This window comes from Liolophura sinensis, chromosome 12 (genome assembly GCF_032854445.1).
Source record: "Liolophura sinensis isolate JHLJ2023 chromosome 12, CUHK_Ljap_v2, whole genome shotgun sequence".
NCBI lineage: Eukaryota > Metazoa > Mollusca > Polyplacophora > Chitonida > Chitonidae > Liolophura > Liolophura sinensis.
The window spans coordinates 19,936,907-19,958,445 of record NC_088306.1 but is presented as its reverse complement, the minus strand read 5'-3'; positions in this window follow the sequence as shown (position 1 = coordinate 19,958,445).

The window sequence follows — 21,539 nt, the reverse complement described above, 5'->3', positions numbered from 1 at the left end:
GTTTAGGGTCAGCATGCTTGAAGCGCTGTTAGCGTCACAAGCACGTAACTACCACGATAAACGCCTTAGGGATAGGTTCTAATGACGATAAATTTCTCGTAACACAGTGTTTTGTTTGCAAGCTTAACAGTGTTTCGTTGGTAACGTTAACAAGGCTTCGTTCGTAATGTTAACTGGCGTTTCGTTCGTAATGTTAACTGGCGTTTCGTTCGTAATGTTAACTGGCGTTTCGTTCGTACGTGTCGTAAGGTGTAAGGTGTCGTATAAGCAGGCCCTGTTGAAATCACACGGTGACCTTAAGTCTTCCTCTTACTCCAGTAAGACTTTTCCGAATCAGGTTTATACCACGGCCGAGGTCGGCGATGGTAGATGGGTACAGGGCGCCTGCACAAGGATGGTTTTTTGAGCACAGATTTTCCCCCAGGCGACGGCATGTATTCCAGCTACTCTTCTCTGCGGCCCGGACACGTAAGCAGGGATCCCGGGGGCGGGGACCCTGAGGGCGAGGATCCCGGGGCCGACGATGTATGTAGCGGAAGGAGCCGGATCAAAACCTGTGGAAAGGAGCGACAATCTTGATATTAAAGTGAAATGAACCATACCTAAAATCATATACATGGCTTTGTTATCCGATCTTGGAGAACAAGTAGATTGCTCAATATTCAAAGCTGTCAAACTCAAGAATTCGGGCAGTCCGCAGTCAGCAATGCATGTAATTGGTCGGTGCAGTATTTCTAACCATTTTGTCTTGGCTTGCCGGCTGAACTCCGAAGAGCTATATATCTAATAGCTATATAACTATAGATATCAACATGTCAAGTTGACTGTTGACTGTGCTCTTTTTCATGTTCGGATGCTGTTCACAGGCCATGCATATTGTCAGCTTGGTGAACTTGGGATAACGCACTGATGGCTTAAATAAAAAGAACTGTAAAGCAGTGAACACCGACCTGAGTTAACAGTGCCATTTTGCTGGTGTTTTTGTGTACCAGAGGGCGGCGCTGTGTTCATAGCAACGGTTTTCGCCTCAGACGCCAAGACGAACAACACCGCGTACAGCAGAACTTCCGACGTCACCATGATTTCGCTGGAATCTTTTTATACCTGAAAATACGAGTAATGTGACGTCGTAAATGAATGACTTTATATAAACAAAAATCTGTCCTTTAACAAACATAGTAACCTTTTCAACGTCAACTTCATCTTCATTTCATCAATTCAGTTATTGACATTGACAGGAATTCAAAACAACATGACATGTGGCTGTGGTAAGGAGGTTGCGGGGTATGAAGTAGGTCTAAATTTATTTCACACTAGACGTGGAAATGATAGCGCAAAATATTACTTTCTGTACACTGACATGTTAAAGGTTATCGAGAGGAGTGAGTGGTCATTGAAAGGCAAACTAGGCTGGATAGAAATCAGTGGCGAAACAACGTCAACATAGGCTACAGCAGTCGGCAGTTCGGCCTCTTTCGCTACCACCGGTAATGCCTGATAGTACAGTGACTTTCTGCAGCCTGTTCGTTTCATAGCACTCCTTACTGCTATTGCATAATGCTGTGTCAAGGAATACTGGTAATGCATTAGCTTCCAAACAAGGAAATACAGATTTACAAGGGGTGATCAATGATTCTCTATGAATGCCCTGGCGGAAGTATGCGGATCGCAATGCCAATGGCCATCGAAAGAGTTCCTGAAGACTTTTTATATGTACAGTAAAGCAAGGGTGATTACAAAACCTATAGCAAGCGTTAGCCTTGGTGGTAGGAAGATCCGTCAATCAAGGCATTTGTCCTTATTCATAAACGATGCCATTGCGCAAAACAGAACTAATCCACAAAGTGAATGACTTGTACCAAAGAAACTTACATATGGCATGGGACACATGCAGTCGTTTTAAGGAAATTATTTCTTAATAATACAAGGTTTCAGAGATGATATGCCATAGTAAGGTTAAATTGATAGTAAGGGAATTGACTACAATAAGTTACGTATTTAAGTTCTAATGCTTTTTACGCCGTACTCAAGAATATCTCACTTATACGACGGCGGCCAGCATTATGGTGGGAGGAAACCGGGCAGAGCCCGGGGGAAACCCACGACCATCCACAGGTTCCTGTCGGGCCTTCCCACATACGGCCGGAGAGGAATCCAGCATGAGCTTCGCGCTGGCATGCTAACCCTCTCGGCCACGGAGTCGCCTGCCGAGCAACCCATAGTTACTTTAATAATTGATAGATCAATAAACAATGAAAACGCGCAGAAGTATGCAAAGAAGTCCATCAGAAAAAACTGAACAAAAATCAACCAAAACAGCTTAAAATCTTACCTTCAAAGCAATTGCATTGATTTCATTAGCAACAAGCCGTGCCAACCAGTTTCTGCGTCTCCAAAGTCTGTCTCTAACTCTACAAGCCTAAATTTATGGAAGGTTTGTCTTCAAAGGTTTTCAGTAAGCCTTTTCCAACTCTGAATTTTACAGCTTTCGTATTTCATAAACCTGTTTAGAACGTATATATACATAAAATACTGCATAGACTTTAATCAGCCTTGAGTAAACTCGTTCAGGGCTCAACCTGTTGAACCTTTAGGGTAATAAGTATAAGTGTACAGGGGTGAAACTTAATCGTGGGGAGATTCTACTAAAGATAACAATATGCAGGATCAGTTTAATGCAGTACAATTAAGGCCGATGACCTCGAGACAGGAGACGGCCTGTCGCGACTACCAGTTGACATGCAGTTTATATATAATTGGCATGGTGCAATTTCCAAGCCTATTGTCTGAGAGAAAGAGCTACACTTAGCCAAAAGCATATACGAAATGACCGAATCGGAGGTCGATATGTGTCAGCGCAGTTATTTTAGATAATTTGTGTTGTTTGAAATAATGGCAGTGGTATAAAGTGCTCTATGTCAGAAAAATTGGCTCTGTATCCATCAAATGCCTTCTTTCCATGACGGGATCACACGACGGAATCATATGACGGGACCACACGACGGGATCACAAATATTGACATTTATATTTAAATTACGATACATATACCGTTTGTTATATTAGTTAGTTAAAAAAAAAAACACACGTTAAGATTAAAGGACCTCCATGGCCGAGGTGGTTATCACGCCAGCGAGGCGCAATGCCTCTCACCAATGCGGTCGCTGTTAGTTCAGGTCCAGCTTATGATGGCTTCCTCTCCAGCTGTTATTGGAAGGTCTGCTATCAGCCTGTAGATGGTCCTGAATTTTCCCGGGCTTTACCAGGTTACCTCCCACCAGAGTGCTGGGCGCCATTGTATAAGTGAAATATTCTTGAGTCAAACTCCAGTCAAATAGATAAATAAATTATGATTAATTGTCACCTTTAACACAATCACGCCTAAATTTAATGAAAAGTACGATACAATTACTGCTGAACAATTGGAACCATTACGAAACTTACGATACAAATACAAACTTACTAGTTAAAATTAGTTTGATACGAAAACTTAGCATGATTTTGATTCTGACACCAAGCTGTATAAGAATAACAATACACCGTGGCTCAGTTGGTTAGCGCGCTAGCACAGCGTAATGACCCAGGAGTCTCTCACCAATGCGGTCGCTGTGAGTTCAAGTTCAGGTCATGCTGGCTTCCTCTCCGGCCGTAAGTGGGAATTTCTGTCAGCAACCTGCTGATGGCCTCTGCCCGGTTTCCTCCCACCATGCTGGCTGCCGTCGTATAAGTGAAATATTCTTGAGTACGGCGTAAAACACCAATCAAATTCCTTTCCTTGATTTTAAAAGTTTTCCTTCTCCCATGTTTTCATCTGGCCTCTTATCTGCTTTCACAGAACAACTTTCGGGTTCACTTTGTTTCAACTATTACGTCGCCCTTTTATTCTGTTAAGAAGACAAAGTGGATGAGTTACAGGGACTGGCCTACCTGTATAGTACGCTATCAACGCACGCATTTTGTGTGCGTGCAACATGTTGTCATGTCCTCTATTTTGAGCAAAATCGAAAATCAAGGGACAGCACATCTCTGCCGACTGCTTCTTTGTTAAAACAAGAATCGATGTAAACTTTATCGGGCTGTGAAAATCTCACTGTGAAGTTCACGAGCTAAATTTGCATTATTGACTTCCAGCGTAGGACATTGATCTGAAAGGATCTCTTGACCTACGCGCTCCAAATCTGAGACCTGAAACCCAGACTAGCGCAATGCGTCTGCGGCATTTTGAACGTGTTTCGTGAATTACACAAGTCACGCGCCACCATGGCAGTTAACTCGGAAAAACCCGCCAAAAGTAGCGGGTCGTCCACGTTCCTAATAACAGGGAAAATATTCAAGAAATTCAAGAAGAAGGTGGAATCGAGCATCAGCCCAGTGCCCATTAAGGTTGGAGTGTTCGGGGCGAGTGGACCCACAGGACAACTTCTTCTAGCAGAGTGTTTGGAGAGAGGACTAGAGGTGGTGGCATTCGTCAGAAACCCAAAGAAAATAACAACTGAAAATGAAAAATTACAGGTAGGCGGAAAATGGCCTTTAAGGGAGAACATGTGTTTGGGTATTGTCTAAAGTACAACTAGAACCATTTGATGCTATCTGTGCACTTAGAGCCCGTATACATATACATGGTAATAGCAAACGCTGGTTTCTTTACTCTAAAGACTGAAATGTTCTATATAGTTTTGGTAACATTTTCTAAAGTGCTAAAAATTTACTTTTTAACAAAATGGTTAAACAATAGTGTAATTTAACAAAATACATGCAAATGTCAAATTAACACACTTAGGTATTGCGCTTCGATTTATAAATGGTAAAGCTTCATGTCCGGCCGTACGTGGGAAGGTCTGCAGCAACCTGCAGATGGTCGTGGGTTTCCGCCGGGCTCTGTCCGGCTTCCTACAGGCATAATGCTGGCCGCCGTCGTATAAGTGAAATATTCTTGAATACGGCGTAAAATACCAATCGAATAAATAAACAAATAAATATAAATGTTAAAAATCTAGTAATCTAACATAATACGTTGCATCCTGCAAACGTGTAGTCATTAGGCGGCGTAACGTTTTAAGATGTCTGCAGTCAAACTTCACAGCTTTTAAAATGCTGTATGACTTTGAAATTGTTGACATTTAAGAGGATTTAAGAGTGAGAGAAGGTACTGGAGGACCTGACCCTGTTGCAATACTTGTAAAATTAGCAACATATCATTTCAGTTAGATCTGACATCTGTGTCATTCTTCCCAGCGTAGCTTTCACAAATACAGTGTTAATGTGGAATTTATGCTGGGAACATGGCCAACCAATCTTAGAGCTACATTTCGGTTTGTGTTATACCATGACAGTCACGCTTTGCGCAAATTTCCACACGGTTTGTAGAATGGGCTTCTGGGCGGAATCGGTGAATGATCCATTGTCCCTTTCGACATTTGTGTCCGCGACGACCCATTCATGACTGACTGATTGATTGATTGATTGATTGATTGATTGATGGGTGTCTAATGCTGGGTGTTCAAGAATTTTTCACTTAAATATGACGCCGTTCATATTTATAGGTGGAGGAAACTGGAATGCCAGGAGTAAACCGGAGTGCATAGAGTAAACCACTGACCATTAACAGGCGCCTGACGAACCTTTTGACTTAAAGCCTTGGCCGTAACAACGAAAGCATACGCCTTACAGCGCATGTGCCGCTCTCTACGCTCGCTTTACACCAACCCTACCGGTAGACGAGCCTGACCTGTGGAGTCTGTGAAACGCACAGCCTCATCACTTTTGTCCTCGAGGGGATCTATTTATTGAGCATTCATCAATCAAATTTGTTTCAGGTTTTGGTCAGAATCATGTTGTACAGACACGTACTTCAGATGAAATATAAAGTATTATAGAATATAGGTTGAGGCGGATTGTTTCCTTGTTCCTGACATCACTCCCTGCTTTATCACCGTGACCTCAGTGACCTCTCGGTGTTGTTCATGATTTCGTTACAAAATTTGCTCATGCGCTATAAGAAGTGTGCAACAATTGGTACAGGATTCCTTCGTGTGTACAGGATACTATTTGTATATTGATACTTATACCTTCTGTTTCCTTAACAGGTTATCAAAGTGGACGTGTTTAACGAGGAGGAGCTCGTACCTCACCTCACCGGATGTGACGCCATTTTCTCTGCTTTAGGCGCCACTGGCATTTCTATTTTCTCCAAAGTTACCTTGTACAACGAGTCTATGAAAGCTATCACCTCCGCCATGCGCAAAGCGGATGTTCAGAAGTTGGTTTGTTTAACTTCCTGGTATACAGAACGTAAGTGAAAAAAATTGTCCTTTCAAGTGAGTATCATCGGTAATTTTACAAAATCATGGGATCCCTTCGTGGCCTAATGGTTAGAACATCTGCCTCGAAGTCCGGAAGTCCGGTCAGGTCATACCAAAGACCTTAAAAATGGTACTTGTTGCTGCTTCGCTTGGCGCTCAGCACTAAAAGGTTAGTATAATGTGACTTGATGGGGGTGTCATGTCTGGTGTCTTCGGCATGATACTTCAGTGTAGGCAGCACTTTGTCGACATGAACTCTCGCCACGTGAAGACACAGTATATGATTGCTGGTCATCATATGACTGAAAAATTGTTCAGTACGACGTTAAACGCCTAGCATTCATTCATATAGAATCATGGTCATGTCAGGTAAAAACGGAAAAAACATGGAAAACACGCACATCTTGCTGCTTCTCTTCTTCCCTACGTCCCCTCGCTTCATCTCTACAAGGTCCCGTTTTACGACTCCAGCAGCTCAAGGCACGTGGAGCCTGGCCAGGCCATCAGGTGTCATCTGTGTCTATAGCTTCGGGGAATCCCCGCTGTTGACACCGCAAGGTCGAGCTCGAGTCTTAAAACAGAGTCATTTATTGAAAAAAAATAAAGGTTTACCTTGCTAAATTGTAAGTATATCTTTATTTTGTAATGATCGCACTTCACAATTAGCCTACCCCATCCCCTTCAGAATATCGGATTAAATGAGTTTTCTAAATTAATTTTGGTGGATGGAACACATAGTGATTTATACATCGAACATAAAAGTAAGTAGGGCACACGTACATAACTTATCGACAGTCGTTTAATGAAGTGTGCATCATTCAAGGGGAGTAACTCGTGTATTTAATTGTCATCTATTTCCTTGCAGATTTCATTTGGATTTGCCCAGCAGAATCCATAATGATTATGCTTTCAGCTTTTACATACTATTAGAGAAATGTTTAAACATTTTGAAATTATCAGTCGTTAATGAGAATAGTCAAGGAGATAATAATTATGGACATTTACAAGTCACTATTTTATAAATTTTCTAAAATTTTTCATTTAATTAAATTTCAAAAAAATGCAAATAGAATTCACTTTTCTGTCGATACACATCAAACAAGATACTTATTGAAGATCTCTCTCCAAATGAAATATTTCTAATGGGCTATTTTGCACAATCTTGCATATATTTATTAAAATATAAAATCCAACATAGCCTGGGTCAAAATGCCAAGCGCCAGTGTGAGCAGTCTGTGTTGATCAGGTTTATCTCATATCATGACTACAAAGTTATTGGGCAAGTTTTATGCAAATTAGAGATCATTTTGTAAAATGACCTAGACACCGGCCTTGAGTTGCAGGAGGAAGTAGGCTAGTCGTAACGTGCGACTGTCGTCACTTCTATTAAAGCGTGAAGTAAAGAGATATGTTATCTTATAGTAGGCCGTAAGTGCATGCTCCAGTTTAACACAGCCTTGTGAAAGTATTGTAAAACGGGATCCTGGGGGCCTCCATGGCCGAGGAGGTTAGCATGCCGGCACGGTTCAATGACCCAGGATCGTCTCATTAATGCGGTCGCTGTGAGTTCAAGTCCAACCCATGCTGGCTTCCTCTCCGGTTGTATGTTTCAAGGTTTGCCAGCGACCTGCGGCTGGCCGTGGGTTTCCCCCGGGCTCTGCCAGGTTTTGTCCTACCATAACGCTGGCCGCTGTCATATAAGTGAAATATTCTTGAGAACGGCTTAAAACACCAATCAGATAAATAAAGTAAAACAAGCCCCTGATCCTATATACAGCGTCATCATTCGAACTGGGCTCTCTTGAACCTCTAGCAGGCTAAATCCCCACAGACACGAATAATGGCGAAGGCCCGTTCTGTGTCCAGTGTGCAACACCTGTCACTCAAGGTGCTCGTTTCAAATACTACCCAGGTATAGAAGAACTAAATACATCCCCAGATTTCATTGACCGCTCTCTTCAGAATTCTACACGAATGGAGACAGATGGCCACGCGCGTAGCACACAAACACGTGTACTTGTTACTGAGGTTTACGTTTACTTCATATGTCGACAAACAGACGCCGGCGTGGGTGTAGCGTAGATTTAGAGGGGATGGCAGAGACTGATGTTGCCGGGAGAAGAGAGCGTAAAATCTAGGATCAGTTTCACAAAGCCAGATTTGACGTATGTCAAAATTTGAAATGCGATTCAAATGGGATTTAAATGGGATTTCAGTTGTAATTGGGAACACTTTTACAAGAGGTGTGTTAAGGCAAATATTCATGTATCACAATTTTAACACATGGAGCCATAAATTACAAATTATATTGATGTTTTAAATTTTGATTTGCTGAATCGGCCATGGGTGAGTGAATGAGTGCTTGGGGTTTAACGTCGTACTTAACAATTTTTCGGCCATATGACGACGAAGGAATCTGTAGAGTGCATGTTATGTGCCTCCCTGTTGCAGGACGGATTTCCCCGCTCTTTTATCTAGTGCTGCTTCATTGAGATGACTTACGGAAGGCAAGTAAGCCGCCCCGGACCTGTACTGATACAGGTCAACCAGTTGTTGCAATTTCCTCTTCGTGCTGAACGCCATGCGAGGAAGTTACAACTTCCTCTTTAAATGTCTTAGGTGTGACTCGACCCAGGATTGACCCTGGATCTACCGTTCCCTAAGCGGACGCTCTACCAGCTGTGCTATCGGGGCCGGTGAATCGGCCATGGGACTGCTTGCACAAAGGACTTGTAAGCCTAAGTTGATTGTAAATCACTAAGATCTCGATCGTAGCCTTAGCTTACAATCAACATCCTGTTGCACGAAGGGGCTTTTACAATCTCCCACAATTAAGGCTAAGTACAAATACTTGCTTCGGGTAGACTGTTAGTTAATACTTTTCAGTTGGGTTTGCAAAGACTTGCAATGTAATTATGTCAAAAAGATGTTGCCATTATGATGTAGAACTCTTTTGAAAATGAAGGCAAGAAAACTTAATGACCAATGGTATATTGGCCATTTACACACATTTGGCCTACTGTGGCGATTGTAACGTCAAAAATTTACAATCGACTTACAAGCCCTTTGTGCAAGCGGCGTAACGTATTTTTACAATCAGTTGTAAACGCAATTCCATGGTAGCCACACTGTCTTTGTGCAAACGGGCCATGGGCTTCACTGCAGGCATAGTAGGCTGCGTGATATTGGTTCTAGGCCTATATTAGGTAATAACAGTTTTGACATTTGACCCTACATTATACTCACGTTGTCGTAGCAGCCCTAGTCTTGTCATGATTCGCTTGTTTCTCTATCTAAACGGGACGCCTTTCCCAGCCAAAGTTACTCGGGCCTATAAGCTGTACGCGTACGTAGTCGTTTGTGATGCAGGTTTATGCGCAGACAGGTTGCTTATTGCTCACTTTGTGCAATAAACCACTGTGCCGCTCTCTCCACTTGCATTACATCACTGTCACCACCAGACAGGCATGACGTTTGGGTCATGTGCGACTCACGTAGGTTTGTTTAGGCTTAGCCTCGCCTACAGGCGCTCTAATCCAGTCCGTAAACCTTATATATGCCATATAAGTATCACGTAGAACAAACCATTTGAATCTTTGGAAAATATCACAGAGCTATGAAGATGTCAGTGACATGAAAAGTAAGTAATTCATTTGAAACGGATTCTGCCAGAACATTGCAAAATCTTCGTCCAGGGTTACAAAAGATTTGTTTGTATCTCGGTCAGTAGGTAGACAATTTAAAAAGTTCAAGCCCGCTAGCGCAGGGTAATGACCCAGGAGCGTCTCAGTGGTCATGTGAGTTCGAGCCCAGCACATGCTGGCTTCCTCTCCAGCTGTAAATGGGAAGGTCTTGCAGCAACGTGCGGATGGTCGTGTGTTTCCTCTGGGTTCTATTTGCCTTCCTTCATAAGGCTGGCCGCCGTCGTAAAAGTGAAATATTCTTGAGTACGGCGTAGAACACCAATCAAATAAACAAATAAATGTACATATACCAGCCTCCCACATATATAAAAGCAGTAAAGGTATGACACGTCTTTCCATTGGCCCTACGAAACTCGTTTCAAACCGTTACATCTTATATATATGTAGAAGGCTGGTATATGGCATATATAGCGTTCAAGGACTGGATTCGAGCGCCTTTGGCCTCACCACTGGTGTCCTGGTGAACTATTAAGTCTGAATTCATCAATAAAATTGTTTCATGTGTGGGTTGAAATCGTTTTGTGAATACTTTAGATAAAGATAATGCATGTGTGTAAAGTATTTTTATGCACAAAGGTCAAGACAGTTTATGCGTTTTCTGACATTAGCCTACTTCCTCCCTCATCATCTCGGCCACAGTGACTTCAGTCTTGTTCAAGTGATGGCAGAATTTGGTGGTAAAGTAGCATTTGGTTGATTAGTCCAAAAGACAAAGTGCTGAATCTAAGCTTCTCGTTCAACATTAAGAGAAGGTGCAAAGACTGGTTTACCTGTGTCAGTATGATTGCTCGGGTGGGTCGGCTAACTAGCCTTCGGTAAGACGTCTCAGTGGAGCAGCAATAGATAAAAGAGCGGTGGAAATCCGTCCTGCAAGAAGGAGGCACATTACATGCACTCTAAGGATTCCTTCGTCGTCATATGACTAAAAAATTGTTAAGTACAGCGATAAACCCCAAGCACTCACTCGCTCACCCTTTACAACAATGGTATTGACTGGAATATACAAAGCTTTTTATTCATTTGTTTATGTGATTGGTGCTCTACTCCGTACTCAAGAATATTTCACTTCTACGACGGCGGCCAGCCTTATGAAGGAAGCCAAATAGAACCCAGAGGAAACACACGACCATCCGCACGTTGCTGCAAGACCTTCCCACGAACAGCCGGAGAGGAAGCCAGCATGGGCTGGGCTCGAACTCACAGTGACCACTGAGACGCTCCTGGGTCATTACCCTGCGCTAGCGGGCTTGAACTTTTTAAATTGTCTACCTACTGACCGAGACACAAACAAACCTTTTGTAACCCTAGACGAAGATTTTGCAATGTTCTGGCAGAATCCGTTTCAAATGAATTACTTACTTTTCATGTCACTGACATCTTCATAGCTCTGTGATATTTTCCAAAGATTCAAATGGTCTGTTCTACGTGATAATTAATTATCACGTAGAATAGAAAGAGATTTACATGCTTATTCTGAGCACATAATTAGGTCAATCTTATATACTCATGGATTTCTATACATTGTGTTTATTTGCTTTTTAAAAATTATTTTGAGCTTTCCATAGATATATGACATTTGGAAACGCTTATATACCTTAATTCATCATCCCAGTGTAATATGCAAATTTCCAGAGCCTATGAGGCGGGAAAAGTGTATGTCTGTTCAGGATAAATGGAGAAGGGAAAACAGAAAGGTTTGTTGTTGTGTGGAAATTGCGATTTAAATTAATCTCTATCTTTCTCTTTACTTGTATTTCCTATGATTTGAATTTATTTAACGAGTGATATGCGGTGTCTAGTTTCTCTATACACTCGTGTATAACTCCCTTATACACCGCGTTGTTCAGAGAAACTGGGCAATACGCAACATAGAACGCTAGCGGTCAGCAGTAGCGCGAGTATGTAATGATGATTATCTGCCTCTCAAAAGCTGGGATTGAACAGTGTCCGCTTCTTAATGCTTATATTCACCACGGTATCGCTGAAATATTGCCGAGGTGGAGTAATGGCGTATCCATCCATTCATTACTGATGAAAATAATCACGCATTGTAATTGTCTTACGTGATTTATTTTATTCTATTTTATTTATTTTCTTTTTATTCAGCCGGAGAAGATACGCCAAAAGTGGTCCAGTGGTTTTTTAAACCTTTCCTGATAGGTCGAGTTCTTGCAAATATGGCGGAGATGGAGCGTTACTTGGCAAGCGAATGTGAGGACATAAACTACACAATCGTCCGACCGGCCATGTTGGGGAATGGGCCCTCGACAGGTAGGTTCCAACATTAATGACTGAGTGGATCGAGTTATCTCCCTTCCGGCGGAGGCCGTTGTCTTCCTGTTTTACAAACGTATCAACGAATCGTCAACATCTGGCAGATCTAGATAATGTGTATTGTTTTCCTAAATATATACAAAGCACGGAGACCCGCCATTTACAATCGAAACTGGTGTCCGATTAAATTCTTTGCGTTTGTACGCTGATTGTGTGTCTCCATTGCCCTTCGTATTAAGGCTTCTGAAAATCAACAGAAATTTCAAGTATATCAGAGAAGTCACTACGATAGTTTCCTTGACAACATAAGTCACGCTATGTTAAGTTTGGAGTTTCTTCACATTTGCATCTTTACTTTGTATCCCTGTTTTCAGGTCAAGAGGTGAAGGTCGCTGAGGGTCAGTTTGTACCGGACAGCACCGGCAAAATCGGACGGCATGACGTAGCCAAATTCATGATAGACTGTCTAGCTACAGACCAATGGGACAGGAAAGCCGTGGCTATCGGAATGTGACAACGCTATAGATATTAACTGTCACAGTAACAACGTCGACTTCATGCTTTTATTAGGACTGGTGAAATCGGACAGTTAGATTTCAGTAAAAGATAATTAGCAGTGTTTGAACACTGACTGTTCACTCAGAAGGCTAGTGTTTACCTTATGAAGGTAAAAAACGGGCCTGTAAAATGCGGTTCACGAGTCTCGTAGCTCTCGTCCGTTAATTTTGTGTTAGTTTGCGTCTAGCAGGCAGTCTGGTAACCGAATCGTTCAAACCCAAAGACGCTTAGTATTCTGAAACCGTGACGTCAATGAATCATGATTGATTTATTGGTTTTAGCACGCGACTGACTTTTTTTACACATGAGATCAAGAAATCCTCAAAGCGAAGAGTCGGCGTGTACTTGTTGCTGTTGTTGTATTGGGGAACTTTTTAGTGGCTCTGATGTGGTTCAGACAACTTGATTTCCCATAAGCGACAATGTGAACGATTAGTCCTGTAACTCAGTCCGTGGCCAGTAAGCACAGATGCCTACGTTGCCCAGCCTGTGAGAAAGCCAGCCATTGAAATCTTGACATAGGTCGACAAAATCTCGATCTTCCTATAGCAGAAGCTAGAAGTAGGCCTACCTAACAACACCAAGGAGACGTCACTCGCAGTCTCATCACGCATGACACCTTGTGTCCCCTCACCACGAATTTAAAACTTTCATCAATACACTCAATTCACTCATACCTGACAAAAGTTTAGACAATTCCCATTTCCATTATTTTCATACCAGGCATGCGTATGTGCACCAACGTCAGTGACCCGCTGGCAGCAAATAAGAGACTTTACGCCCTAATATACACAGAATTACAAACACGAAAGTTGTGCAAGGGTACTGATTGTATGTATTTATTTATTTATTTATTTATTTATTTCATTGGTGTTTTACGCCGTACTCAAGAATATTTCACTTATACGACGGCGGCCAACATTATGGTGGGAGGAAACCGGGCAGAATCAGGGGGAAACCCACGACCATCCGCAGGTTGCTGACAGGCCATCCCACGTACAGTCGGAGAGGAATCCAGCATGAGCTGGATTTGAACTCACAGCGACCGCATACTGATTCTTAGGTAGGCATATATATTTTGTTATGGTATCAGGAAACATTTTGGCTGTTATGTTACAGGACTCTACGCAACGCGCTCTACAACGAGACACCAGGTGGTTTTGCAGGACGTTTCAAGAGTACAGTGACATTGCAATGCTGTGACACACGCAGATATGATTCCTCAGCGTGCAGATCCAAGCAAAAACAAAACTTGGGAAAACGAAAGTGCGCTTTGAATAGCTTGATAAAAGCCTGGCAAAAATGTTTTCTACATTGAACGCTGCTACAGATTTTCGGATTTGATTTTGTTGCGTTTTGGAGTTAGATTCTTTTTCATGCAATTTCCTCAACCATACCGTGTCGTCTTGACATGTCACTACACTGTATAGTTACATACTGTATAGTTGCATATTTAAATATTGCAGCGAAGGTGGCATCAAGTAGAATTAGCTTACATTAAAGTTAGAGGAACTGGGTTCATGAAGAGCACATGATAACGTCTGTTGTAGAGATACATGTATGAAATACACTTACCAAAGGGCTATACTTAAAGATAAGCATGCTTCATGAATATTATCCTTGGTGCCTTTGCATTGGTTTCATGTCATTGCTTGTTAAGTGTGACGAAAGCGCAGTTTGAGTAATCCTATACGAGTGACGTCTCTAATAAATTGCTATCAGTATCACTTGCATTTCATTTTACCTTATTCTGTAAGCCGTGGAGCTAAAGGTTCAGGTTCAAGCACTTACAAGATGAGTTTGAGTAATATCCTATTATCCGTACGTGGGAAGGTCTGCCAGCAGCCTGCGGATGGTTGTGGTTTTCCCCCGGACTCTGCCCGGGTTCCTCCCACCATAATGCTGGTCGCCGTCGTATAAGTGAAATATTCTTGAGTACGGCGTAAAACACCAATCAAATAAATAAATAAATGAAGTAAACTGTATTCTGTAGTATTAAATATGGCAATGTGGCCATCTAAATTATTTCCCCACCGTCTATAGACCTGTGAGTGAGGTCTTGAGGTTTAAAGTCGTACTTAACAATTTTTCAGTCATATGACGACAAAGGAGTCCTTAGAGTGCGTGTACGTGTAATGTGCCTCCTTGCAGGACGGATTTCCACCAATCTTATCTAGTGCTGCTTCACTGAGACGACTTACCGAAAGCAAGTAAGCTACCCCATCCGAGCCATTATACTGACACAGGTCAACCTGTCGTTACACTATCCCCTTAATGCTGAACGCCCAGCGAGAAAGCTACAACTTCCCCTTTTAAGGTCGTGCGAGACGACCAATGACTGACCCTGGGACGCTCTCCCAACTGACCCATTGGGGCCGGTCTCAACGACATGTACTATTCGGGCATATCTGTTTTCAGTATGTATGTTCCCTTGTAGGTTACACTATGTTGCGAGAGCTTTGTACATGTATAGCAAATATCAGGAGTTATTCTCCGCCGTCTGCATTCAGATTTTGCTTTGCATCTGTACCTGCGAGGGCTGGTTGCATGGTCTCTTGTCTAGCATCATTTCTCCATCAAGGCACAGATGTGCAGTTCTAAAGTTTTCCGTCATGTTTGCCATCGTGACGGCGTCAAAACTGAATGACGTTCGTATATCAGCCGTAAAACCTATTTCCAAAACATCGTCCAGCACAAACCACCAAAATACTAAGAAAATATACAAACCAAGAACTGGACGACTTCGTGCAAAGAGAAGCCGTCAATGGTTTTCACTGATGGTGGATAGAGGTGAGGAATGTTCTAGGCGAACGAATTAAACAAGCATTCAAACTGTGCACCATGCTAGTTCATAAGTTGTCAATAATAGAGATTGTATATCAGTTGTACTTTGATTGCAGCTGTTTATATATCCAACGTGACGACCTAATTCAACATGATGAATATACTGACCGTGACCCCGGGTAAAGTGGAATTAGACGCGACTATGAGGGAGACTGCCAGAGATCCTGTACACTCAGTCCATATTTACTTACAAGAGGACTGAGCTTATTGTAAAATTAAAGAAAGAGTGAAGGCACTTGATGGAATAACCTTGACAAGACCAGTTGTTGCAGTAATAACCTATGACGTTGATTTAAATCGTCACATAACACACAGGTTCTAATAAACGCAAAAAAAGAAAACGAGATCTGTATAGCCGCTATATACTTTGATATATTGCCATCCAATTAAGTAAGGATAATTGAAACTGACTGTCTTAAGTTGGCATGGCAGTAAACCGTTGTGATATTTACACAAATTCGAATTCAGGAGAGATGTACCCTTTGAAGAACCTGGGTATTCAAGGATTGCGCTATTCTGCCAACATGATGACCATAACAATTACCGAAGACTAATTACCTAAGAAAGATAAGAGACTGCGTTCGACACGATATATATTTATTTATTTATCTGATTGGTGTTTTACGCCGTACTAGACATGATATATAAGCTGTTCAAATGACTGATTGATTTTTAAGGAACAGACAAAATGAAAAGCCATTGTCCTTAAACACTAACAAACACCTAAAATACCTTCACTTTAACCGTTTGACGACGCTAGTGTGTCCGTTGGTGCAGTCCTACGTTAGTTGAAGACCACTGGTTATCCAGGGTTTGTACGTCACGTGGGAAAGTTCGTGAATAACATGACAAATGTCGGTGGTTTACGCCGTGCGCTCCAGTTTCCTCCACCCATGTATGAAGCTGACCGTCATCTATAAAAACTCTTTAGTATGGCGTTAAACAAAAAAAACAAATGGATAAATAAATCTGCATCAAGTGCAACACCACACATTCCTAAACCAGTGGAGACTCGTCACTTTCTTCATTTTGATATAGAAATATTATTTTATGTGTGATTCGAACCAACATTTGCAGTGTTTCGAAATGTGTCAGATTTGGTGTGTAAATTAAATGTAAAAGTCGTATACCAGTGGTATGGTCTGATTTTTGGCAGTGTCTACCTGTGATTGATTGCTCAAAAAAACAAATCATCGTTATACATTACCAATCCTAATAAAAGCATGAAGTCGTCCAGGCTAAATTTCATACCCATCTTTTCTTAATACGTTTTCCGAACAACCGGACCCTGAGGTTCGTAGCAATTTACCAAAGGTCGGTGGTTTAGGCCTACCCAGGAACTTCGGTTTTCTCCACCCATAATACTGGTATTATTGAGTATCACGTTTAATCACCTTTAAATCAATAAATAAATACTAGTATTTGAGCACACGGGAGCCATTGTAGTGAGACTTGTTCTCGTCTCAAACTGACCTCGATCCAAGAAGCCGCAGGCTCGATTTCGTTGGTTCGTCGGCGCATACTTCTTACAGAATGTATACATTCACTTTACGTCACAACCAAATTTTATACAGAAATCTTGAACAACGCCGAAGTCACTGGGGTCACGGTGATGAGGCAGAAAGTGATGTCAGAAAACACAAACAATCCGCCTCAATTTTTGTTCTAATAATCATTTATACACATTCATTTTCTTTATCTGAAGTATGTACAATACGAGTCTAACCAAAACATGCAACAATTTTATTGATGATTGCTGATTAAATAGTATCGCTAAATGACACTAGTGGTTTGACTAAGCCTCAACAAGCGTAATTTGGTCTCACAAGCTATAAAAGTCAAGCTTGTCTAGTGGTGGCAGTGGTGTAAAGCGAGAGTAGAAAGCGGAACATTCGCTCTAAGGAGTGTGCTTTCGTTCTTACGGCCGAGGCAAGAACTGCACATGCGCTGTAAGGAGAAATGTCGCGTGCAGCTTAGATTCAGGACGTTTTTCAGGAACCCAAACAAAGTGCAGTTGTATTTTTTTTCTTCAACCCGATTGCCTTTGTGTGAGTGAGAAATAAACACAATACAACAAAGTAAATTAATCAATGAAAAAAAAAAAACCCTCAACAAAATATGGAGGATATCAAAAACAAATTACTTATTATTTCAATTCTGAGTTTACCGTTTATTCGCTGTTAGTCAACAGTTGTATGTGAACATTGAAGAATAAGTACAAAGGTGGAAATGAAGTCTTGTCTACGTGAAAACCATAACATAAACACACCTTAACCATATCGCTATATAGGGCTAATTAAAGAGCAAACCATCTATAAATCCTGTTAAATTGACCTAATTCCAGAAAACAATAGGATCTTATACTGTGTCAATAATTATAACAATTTTATACTTTGGGTCTTTGAGCGATTCATTTCTAACGATGGATGTTACTTCTTAACTAAACGAATCTAGTTTGTGTGACTTTAAATCGCATGGAAGTAAGACGGCCGGTATTTTCAAGTGTCAACAGTGACCTTAAAGGCAAAGAAAACAGCATCATCTGGGATTAATCTGACATGAGTCACAGCTATATTGGAGTATACGTCTGATGAAAGACCATTGAACATTGTGCAGGAAAGTAGTTTCTTTTTATTTGTTAGAATTTATTTCAACCTAATAATTTGCCTTCTCTTGACATTTTGGGACTAGTGACGTCACATCATGTTTTCGTCACTTAACACACAAAGACTGTTGGCTTTCAAAACTCAAAGTACTTATACATACATGTGACAGGGTAAGGCGCCACCGAGTTAGTTAGCACAAATTACATGGTCCTCTATAGAGTGTTGTTTGGCCTTCTGGGTTTCATACTGATGATGTACAAGTGCTCACGACTGTTTTGTATTTGTGTTAGATGTGTAATACTATTTTTTGTATACACTATTGTCACTACGATACTTCCACTGGTACTACCATTTGAACACTGCAGTTATGAGAGAAGGGAAGGCCCGGTTGGGGTACGAGAGTATCAATGGCATGGCTGCCGCCTCGCCACACGCGGTCGGTTTGAGTTAAACTGTCGCTTATTTGCCTGTCATCGCTCTTTGCTTGTATCTGTTATCCTTCCATGTATGTAAAAGTATTCATTAAGTTGACATCACACATTTTCAATCTGATGCTTTGAAAGCACTATGTTGGAAAACTTAAAGAAAAATAAATGGTTCTACTTTTGTGGACCATGTTGATTGATCTTTCATTTAATATGTACTTCATTTTAGCCGCTTCTTCGCCCTCGTTGTCTCCTGGGAAGTAATGTTATAGCTTGAGGAGGAATGGTTCCGGTAAACAAGACTTCTTGGGAGCGCCTTGCCCACGTCAGGGCTTGTCCTTCAAGACCATAACCACCATTCGATACATCAAAGACCTGGCACCTTCCGGATGCTAAAGCAATAGCCACGTCGATTTGGGCGATGCGATTGCCGCGCCGTGCGTACTGGTATGTGGCGACTCTGAGGCTTTTAGTGGTGGAGATGTACTGCGACGTGTATCCCCATGTTGAACCCTGTCCAACATGCGAAGGTATGGATTCCCTGGCAAGAGGATTTTTGGCAAACAGGCCCAGGTTGGGGTTTTCATCCCAGCGGAGAGCTCTGTAAACGTACCTTCCAACAGCTCGCTTGCTTCTGTCACTCTCCAAAACTTCTTGAGGAAGCTCATTCCACCATTTCCTGATAAGGGAGTAGTCATCTTCCCGTTCCTCGGTTTTGAATGGCTGCTTTGTTGCAGGTACATTCTCTTCCTCAAAGGTTGGTGGTTTTGAAGAAAACTGCTCAAATGGTGGGGATGCACAGTTCGGTTGACATCTCTCTTTACAGGGCACCGTACTGCTGGAGCATGCGCAGAGGGCTAGTGGCACCGGAAGTACGACTACCGCACACAGGACGGCGGCTAGCAGCACCACGACCTTCATGATTTCTCGGGAGTGATGATGCCTAAAAACAAACAAACGTCCGATTTTTGTTAGCCACTGTTGACAATCATAATATGACGAAAGGTGAATACACATAAAGCAAAATCGTGAAAATTTCTTACTTTATCACATTTCTTCCTACAGTGCTAAATGTAAATGTAAATGCTGGCAACGAAGACGCTGCGTTTTACGGTTGCTGTTAGGTCAGTAAATATGCCCTGATGTCGAAAGCGTTATATTTCAGTCTCATGGGTGTATGATCAAGTTCATTATAATACATGAACAGATAACTGTTTCTCACAGGGTATTATGTGAAATATGTAAAATACGTACATTTTACAGTTATATGACAGAGATAATATTATGAGGTTGATTATTGCGAAGCCGATCAGTCTGCTTCCTTAAAGACAATCGTCTAATCAACCTGTTTCCTTACAGTCCAGGGTCTAATCAACCTGCCTCCTTACGTCTAAGGGTCTAACCAACCTTCCTCCTGACAGCCATAGGTCTAATCAACCTGCCTCCTTACAGCCATGGGTCAAACCAACCTGCCTCCTTACAGCCATGGGTCAAACCAACCTGCCTCCTTACAGCAAAGGGTCTAATCAACCTGCCCATTTACAGCTAAGGATTTAATCATTCTGCCTATTTATAGCCATGGATCCAATCAACCTGCCTTTTTACAGCCCAGGGTCTAATAAACCTACCTCCTTATATCCAAGAATTTAATCAACCTGCCTCCTTATAACCAAGGATCTAATCAACCTGCCCTCTTACATCCAAGGATCTAATAATCCTACCTCCTTACAGTCAAGGTCTGATCAACATGCCTCCTTACAGTCAGATATTAAATCAAACTACAACCAACAGTCTAATCAATAGTTTTCTTACAACTAAGAAACTATTCAGGATATTTCCTTACAATCAAGTCTAATCAAAGTGCTTCTTTTCAACCAAAAAATCAAGATATTTCCTTACAAGTAAAAGCTTCTTCTTACAACCCATATTCTAATCAAAGTATTTCTTTACAGCCAAGAATGTAATCAAGATATTTTCTTACAGCTAAGAGTTCCTTCTCATATCCAAAATCCTAATCAAAATTCCTCTTTACAGCCAAGAACAATCCAGAGTCGAGTCAAAATGTTTCGTTACAACAAATCTGAGCAACAATCTCCCTTACCTGATATCGATGCTGCACACTCAGGTCTTCGCCTGTAAGCCGTTGATTTCGTACGTCGTTGAACCTATGTGTAAACCCACACAAGTCCTAGGTCATTACTACGGAAAAGTATATATACTTATTCACACTCATTGCGTCAAATCGCGTGACCAATGAAGTGTCAGTATTTTATTTCTTTTACTGGAGATTGGAGTGTCAGGGCAGCGTATTTCCTGTTCATTTCTGGCTTCTTCGAAGGGAAGGAGAAGCGCCTTTCGCAGAACGGAGTACAGTTAGTGTAAAGGCAACAACAAAACTTTACCATGCTGTTATTTGTACCACAATGCTCTGTTACACCAACAAAAGTATACCATACTCGTATTTATACCACAATACCCTGTAGCACCAACAAAGGTATACCATACTGTTATTTATACCACAATACCCCGTTGTAACAAAAAAAGTATACCATACTGATTTTTGTTGAGGATGGCATTATATGGTAAGCCGACAGAGGTGGAACTGACGTTACAGCGTAATAAGAGCCAACAGTGACCTGGGTCATTTATAGTGCATATCCGCTTTGAGGTATCTGGGTCAAGTAGATGGGAAGAAATGTACGTTTATGGTAAACGGTATAGTTTGGGGAATTTACGTCCATATATAGTACAAGGGCTCTCTATGTGTCAGGCTGAATTCTTCAATGGCTAGGAACGCAGAGACCTGGAAGTATGACAACTAGCTCTAC